This window comes from Mustelus asterias, unplaced genomic scaffold (genome assembly GCF_964213995.1).
Source record: "Mustelus asterias unplaced genomic scaffold, sMusAst1.hap1.1 HAP1_SCAFFOLD_4864, whole genome shotgun sequence".
Taxonomy (NCBI): domain Eukaryota; kingdom Metazoa; phylum Chordata; class Chondrichthyes; order Carcharhiniformes; family Triakidae; genus Mustelus; species Mustelus asterias.
Genome location: NW_027594807.1, coordinates 5620 through 12339, shown reverse-complemented (window position 1 = coordinate 12339; position 6720 = coordinate 5620). Strand labels below are relative to the sequence as shown.

The 6720-nt window shown below is 56.3% G+C and overlaps 1 pseudogene across 1 annotated transcript; it reads right to left on the bottom strand.

Moving 5' to 3' along the window:
- Positions 1 to 5: 5 nt before the first annotated feature.
- LOC144491263 (transmembrane 9 superfamily member 1 pseudogene) lies at positions 6 to 4609 on the bottom strand (annotated as a pseudogene). Its single transcript, XR_013497416.1, has 2 exons — positions 4000 to 4609; positions 6 to 152 (listed from the first exon to the last, which is right to left on the bottom strand). The product of XR_013497416.1 is annotated as a transmembrane 9 superfamily member 1 pseudogene (transcript).
- Positions 4610 to 6720: the final 2111 nt, after the last annotated feature.

Sequence of the window (6720 nt, the reverse complement as noted above, 5' to 3'; positions counted from 1 at the left end):
GACCCACCGCTCGCCGCCGATCTTGCGGTAGAAGTTGCTGGAGATGTAGCCGGAGATGCAGCAGGTCAGGGCGTAGAGCAAGATGGCCGCCGAGTTGATGGCACCATGACGATGGACGTTGAACATCCCTAGCAACGCCATGACGATGATACCTGTGGGGACCGGTTGTCACATGTATTAGGATATAGTGAAAAGTATTGTTTCTTGCGCGCTATACACATAAAACATGCTTGGTTTCATCGGTCAGAACATTGAATACAGGAGTTGGGACGTCTTGTTGAAGTTGTACAAGACATCGGTGAGGCCACACTTGGAATACTGTGTACAGTTCTGGTCACCCTATTATAGAAAGGATATTATTAAACTAGAAAGAGTGCAGAAAAGATTTACTAGGATGCTACCGGGACTTGATGGTTTGAGTTATAAGGAGAGGCTGGATAGACTGGGACTTTTTTCCCTGGAGCACAGGAGGCTGAGGGGTGATCTTATAGAGGTCTATAAAATAATGAGGGGCACAGATCAGCGAGATAGAGAAACATAGAAAAACTACAGCACAAAACAGGCCCTTCGGCCCCCAACTTGTGCCGAACACATCCCTACCTTCTAGACCTACCTATAACCCTCCATCCTATTAAGTCCCATGTACTCATCCAGGAGTCTCTTAAAAGACCCTATTGAGTTTGCCTCCACCACCACTGACGGCAGCCGATTCCACTCGCCCACCACCCTCTGAGTGAAAAACTCCCCCCTAACATCTCCCCTGTACCTACCCCCCAGCACCTTAAACCTGTGTCCTCTCGTAGCAGACATTTCCACCCTGGGAAAAAGCCTCTGAGAGTCCACCCGATCTATGCCTCTTAACATCTTATATACCTCTATTAGGTCTTATATACCTCTATTAGATAATCAACATCTTTTACCAAAGGTAGGGGAGTCTAAAACTAGAGGGCATAGGTTTAAGGGGAGAGATACAAAAGTGTCCAGAGGGCCAATATTTTCACGTAGAGGGTGGTGAGTGTCTGGAACAAGCTGCCAGAGGTAGTAGTAGAGGCGGGTACAATTTTGTCTTTGAAAAAGCATTTAGACAGTTACATGGGTACGATGGGTGTAGAGGGATATGGGCCAAACGCGGGCAATTGGGACTAGTGGTAAAAACTGGGCGGCATCGACATGTTGGGCCGAAGGGCCAGTTTCCGTGCCATAAACTTCTACGACTCTAATTCCAGGGGCTTTTTTTGTTATGTAGCAGCCTTTTATGTGGCACCCCGTCAAATGCCTTTTGGAAATTGAAATCCACCACATTTACAAGTTTCCCTCTATCTATCCTCCCTCTTACATCCTTTCTGCCCACAAAGAGCACGGGGCCTGTGCAGAAATACAGACAGCTCCTGGCATGCGTAAGCAAACCAGACTGACAATCTCAACAGGTACAGTGTTAATTCGAAACACGGTCAGGGTTACTCAGCTTCTGGTTTTTGCCAGCCAGGGCTGTTTCGGTATGGACCCTCCCCTGCCCCCCGCCCTTTGCCCATTACGAGTGGCCGGTTGCGGCTTGATATGGGACATGCAGCCTATCTGGGCAGTTAACTGTTCCATGCTGCATTCGCCATGGCTGCGCCCCCACCAGAGTCGACTTGCCGACCAATCGACACCCTTCCCCCTCATGCGGTATAAATTTGTGTCCCCCACCCCCTATCAACTTTACTGTTGATAATTTCCTGCTTATGATGAGTACAGGATGGAAAACTTTGATAGTGTGTTTCTTTTTTTCCCCCAGATCAACTCAACCCCTCAGTGTACAAAGATGTGCAGGTGAGGAGGATTGGCAGTGCTAAACTGCCCCTTAATGTCCAAAGATGTGCAGGTTGGGGAGATTGGCCCAATAGCCTCTTATTGTCCAAAGATGAGGAGGTAAGGGGGATTAGTGGGATAAATACATGGGGTTACGTGTTAGCCTGGGTAAGAGTGGGTACGGACTCAAGGGGCTGAATGGCCTCCTCCTGCACTGTGGGGATTCTGCGGATGATTCCTCTGGTACGGGTCTGCCGCACTCGGGGAGGCCCTGGATCCTACTCTGAGCTTCTCGCTGGCTGTGCGCGTGACAGAGGCGCTCACCATCAACCTGTTCGCAAAGGAGCCGTTTACAAACTGGCACCGCACCCTGCGAACCAGCAGAACTGGTTTCTCAACACAGAGCTCTTCGCCTCGAGAGGCAAAGACAACAGCAGCAACCACTCTGAGACCTTCCATCCGCTTAGGGGGGGGGGGGGGGGGGGGGGGAGAGAGATGAGAAGGGGGGGGGAGAGATGAGAAGGGGGGGGGAGAGATGAGAGGGGGGGGGAGAGATGAGAGGGGGGGGGAGAGATGAGAAGGGGGGGGAAGAGATGAGAAGGGGGGGGAAGAGATGAGAAGGGGGGGGAAGAGATGAGAAGGGGGGGGAAGAGATGAGAAGGGGGGGGGGGAGAGATGAGAAGGGGGGGGGGGAGAGATGAGAAGGGGGGGGGAGAGATGAGAGGGGGGGGGGGGGAGAGATGAGAAGGGGGGGGGGGGGAGAGATGAGAAGGGGGGGGGGGAGAGATGAGAAGGGGGGGGAGAGATGAGAAGGGGGGGGAGAGGAGAAGGGGGGGGAGAGGAGAAGGGGGGGGAGAGGAGAAGGGGGGGGGAGAGGAGAAGGGGGGGGAGAGGAGAAGGGGGGGGAGAGGAGAAGGGGGGGGGAGAGGAGAAGGGGGGGAGAGGAGAAGGGGGGGGGAGAAGGGGGGGGGGGAGGAGAAGGGGGGGGGAGGAGAAGGGGGGGGGAGGAGAAGGGGGGGGGAGGAGAAGGGGGGAGGAGAAGGGGGGGGAGGAGAAGGGGGGGAGGAGAAGGGGGGGAGGAGGAAGGGGGGGAGGAGAAGGGGGGGAGGAGAAGGGGGGGAGGAGAAGGGGGGGGAGGAGAAGGGGGGGAGGAGAAGGGGGGGAGGAGAAGGGGGGGAGGAGAAGGGGGGGAGGAGAAGGGGGGGAGGAGAAGGGGGGGGAGGAGAAGGGGGGAGGAGAAGGGGGGGAGGAGAAGGGGGGGAGGAGAAGGGGGGAGGAGAAGGGGGGGAGGAGAAGGGGGGGAGGAGAAGGGGGGGAGGAGAAGGGGGGGAGGAGAAGGGGGGGAGGAGAAGGGGGGGAGGAGAAGGGGGGGAGGAGAAGGGGGGGAGGAGAAGGGGGGGAGGAGAAGGGGGGGGAGAGGAGAAGGGGGGGGGAGAGGAGAAGGGGGGGGGGAGAGGAGAAGGGGGGGAACGGGGGGAGAGAGAGAGAGGAGGGGAGGGGCGGGGGTGGCGGGGGGGGAGGGACGGGGGTGGCGGCCGGGGGGGAGGGACGGGGGTGGCCGGTGGGGGGGAGGGACGGGGGTGGCCGGCGGGGGGAGGGACGGGGGTGGCCGGCGGGGGGAGGGACGGGGGTGGCCGGCGGGGGGAGGGACGGGGGTGGCCGGCGGGGGGAGGGACGGGGGTGGCCGGTGGGGGGAGGGACGGGGGTGGCGGGGGGGGGAGGGACGGGGGTGGCCGGTGGGGGGAGGGACGGGGGTGGCCGGTGGGGGGAGGGACGGGGGTGGCGGGGGGGGGGGGGGGGGGGGACGGGGTGGCCGGTGGGGGGAGGGACGGGGGTGGCCGGTTGGGGGAGGGACGGGGGGGCGGGGGGAGGGGGCGAACGGCATCATAGAATCCCTACTGTGCAGGAGGCCACCATTCGGCCCATCGAGTCTGCACCGACCACAATCTCTCCCAGGCCCTATCCCCGTAACCCCATGTATTTTCCCTCGCCCGTCCCCCTGACCAAGGGGTAATTTCACACGGCCAATTCATCTCAGCTGCACATCTTTGGACTGTGGGATGATCCCTACACGGGGAGAACGTGCAAACTGCGCGCGGACAGTGTCCCAAGCCTGGAATCGAACCCGGCTCCCCGGAGCGGTGAGGCAGAAGTGCCAACCCTTCGCCCCCCCCCCCCCTTTCCCCCCGCCCGCGCCCCGCGGCTCACCTGTTCCCAGGGCCAGGAACTGGGCGCCGACGCCCAGGACGGAGCAGAGGAGGCTCTTGTGTGGCGGGAAGCGGAAGACGTCGGTGTGGATAATCTTCCAACCGTTGTCGGCCTGGTCGAAGTCGTCGGCCACGGCCTCCTCCTCCAGGTTGTAGCGGGCAAAGTCGTTGCGCAGCACCCGCATGAGGATGATGACCACGAAGCCCGTGAGCAGGAAGACCAGCACCATGGAGTTGATGATGGAGAGCCAGTGGATCTCCAGCGTGCGTGGGAAGAAGCTGGAGTCACGCAGGCGCTCCCCCCGCCGCTCGTACGGGAAGGCGGTCTCGTGCCAGAAGACACTGTAGGTGTGCGCCATGCTGGTGGGGGCCCGCAGATCATCCAGGCTGTAGGGCTTGGCGTCGCGCACACTCACGTTGGCGTGGATGATGCGGTCGCTGTTGAACTCCACGTGGAAGTCCAGGTGGGTCCACAGGCCGATCTTGTGCGTGTGGGGCAGGAAGCCGCTCTCTTCCAGGTAGCCCACGAAGCCCCGGATGGGGATGTCGTCCAGGACGAACTCGAAGTAGTACAGCTCCTCGATGGCCTCCTTCAGCTCCTCGATCTGCATGGCAGGGGTTGGGAGGGAGGGAGGGAGGGAGAGTCAGAGGGAAAATAAACCGTTACGAACCTTCCAACCCGTGTCCTCCACACAACTCACATTTCTCCGGATGCTATTCTCCGGATGCTAAGGAAATTTGGTACGTCCACGACGACTCTCACCAACCTTTACCGATGCACCATGGAAAGCATCCTTTCTGGGTTGTATCACAGCTCGGTCTGGGCTCCTGCTCTGTCCAAGACTGCAAGGAACTACAAAGGGTCGTGAACGAAGCCCAGTCCATCACACAAACCAGCCTCCCATCCATTGACTCTGTCTACACTTCCCGCTGCCTCGGAAAAGCAGCCAGAATAATTAAGGACCCCACGCACCCCGGACATTCTCTCTTCCACCTTTTTCCAGCGGGAAAAAGGTACAAAAGTCAGAGGTCACGGACCAACCGAGTCAAGAACAGCTTCTTCCCTGCTGCCGTCAGACTTCTGAATGGACCGACCTCGCATTCAGTTGATCTTTCTCTACACCCTAGCTATGATTGTAACACTACATTCTGCACTCTCTCCTTTCCTTCTCTATGAATGGTATGCTTTGTCTGTATAGCGCGCAAGAAACAATACTTTTCGCCGTATACCAATCTGTGACAATAATAAATCAAATCAAATGTGTCCTCCGCACAGCTCACATTCCCCATGTGTCATAGAATCCCGTAAGAAGTCTCACAACACCAGGTTGAAGTCCAACAGGTTGGACTTTAACCTGGTGTTGTTAAGACTTCTTACTGTGTTCACCCCAGTCCAACGCCGGCATCTCCACATCATAGAATCCCGACAGTGCAGAAGGAGGCCATTCAGCCCATCGAGCCCACACCAACCACAATCCCACCCAGGCCCTATTCCCGTAACCCCACATATTCACACTTTTAATCCCCCGACACTAGGGTCAACTTATCATGGCCAATCAAGCTAACCCCGCACACCTTTGGAGTGGGGGAGGAAACCCAAGCAGACACGGGGAGAATGTGCAAACTCCACACAGTGACCCGAGGCGGGAATCGAACCCGGGCCCCTGGCGCTGTGAGGCAGCAGTGCTAACCACTGTGCCACCCACACAGCTCACATTCCCTCTTGTGTGTATCCTCCATAGAAACTAGAAGCAGGAGGAGGCCATTCGGCCCTTCGAGCCTGTTCCACCATTCATTATGATCATGGCTGATCATCCAATTCAATATCCTGATCCCACCCCCCCCTTCCCCCTCGATCCCTTTAGCCCCCAGAGCTGTATCTAATTCCTTCTTGAAATCACACAATGTTTTGGCCTCAGCTACTTTCTGTGGGAGTGAATTCCACACATTCACCATCCTCTGGGTGAAGAAACTTTTCCTCATCTCAGTTCTAAAAGGTTTTACCCCTTATCCTCAAATCATGACCCCCTAGTTCGGGACTCCCCCCTCCATCAGGAACATTCTTTCTGAATCTACCCTGTCTAATCCTATTAGAATTCTATGTTTCTACGAGATCCCCCTTCACTCTTCTAAACTCCAGTGAATATAATCCTAACCGACTTAGTCTCTCCTCATATGACAGACCTGCCATCCCAGGAATCAGCCTGGTAAACCTTCGCCACGCTCCCTCTATAGCAAGGACATCCTTCCTCAGATAAGGACACCAAAACTGCCCACAATACTCCAGCTGTGGCCTCACCAACATCCTATACAACAGCTTCGATTCCACCTACCCGTGTCCTCCACACAGCTAACACTTCCACCTAGCACTCTGTGTCCCCTTCTCTTGGTATCATCAGCAAACTTAGAGACATTTCTCCATCAAAAGCATTAGTAGATTGTAAATACCTGAAGCCCATCACTGATTTTGATTTGATTTGATCTATTATTGTCACATATTGGTATATGGTGACAAGTATTGTTTCTTGCGCGTTACACAGACAAAACATACCGTTCATAGAGAAGGAAACGAGTGAGTGCAGAATGTAGTGTTACAGTCATAGCTAGGATGTAGAGAAAAATCAACTTAATGCGAAGTAGATCCATTCAAAAGACTGACAGCAACAAGGAAGAAGCTGTCCTTCAGTCGGTTGGTACGTGACCTCAGACTTTTGTATCTTTT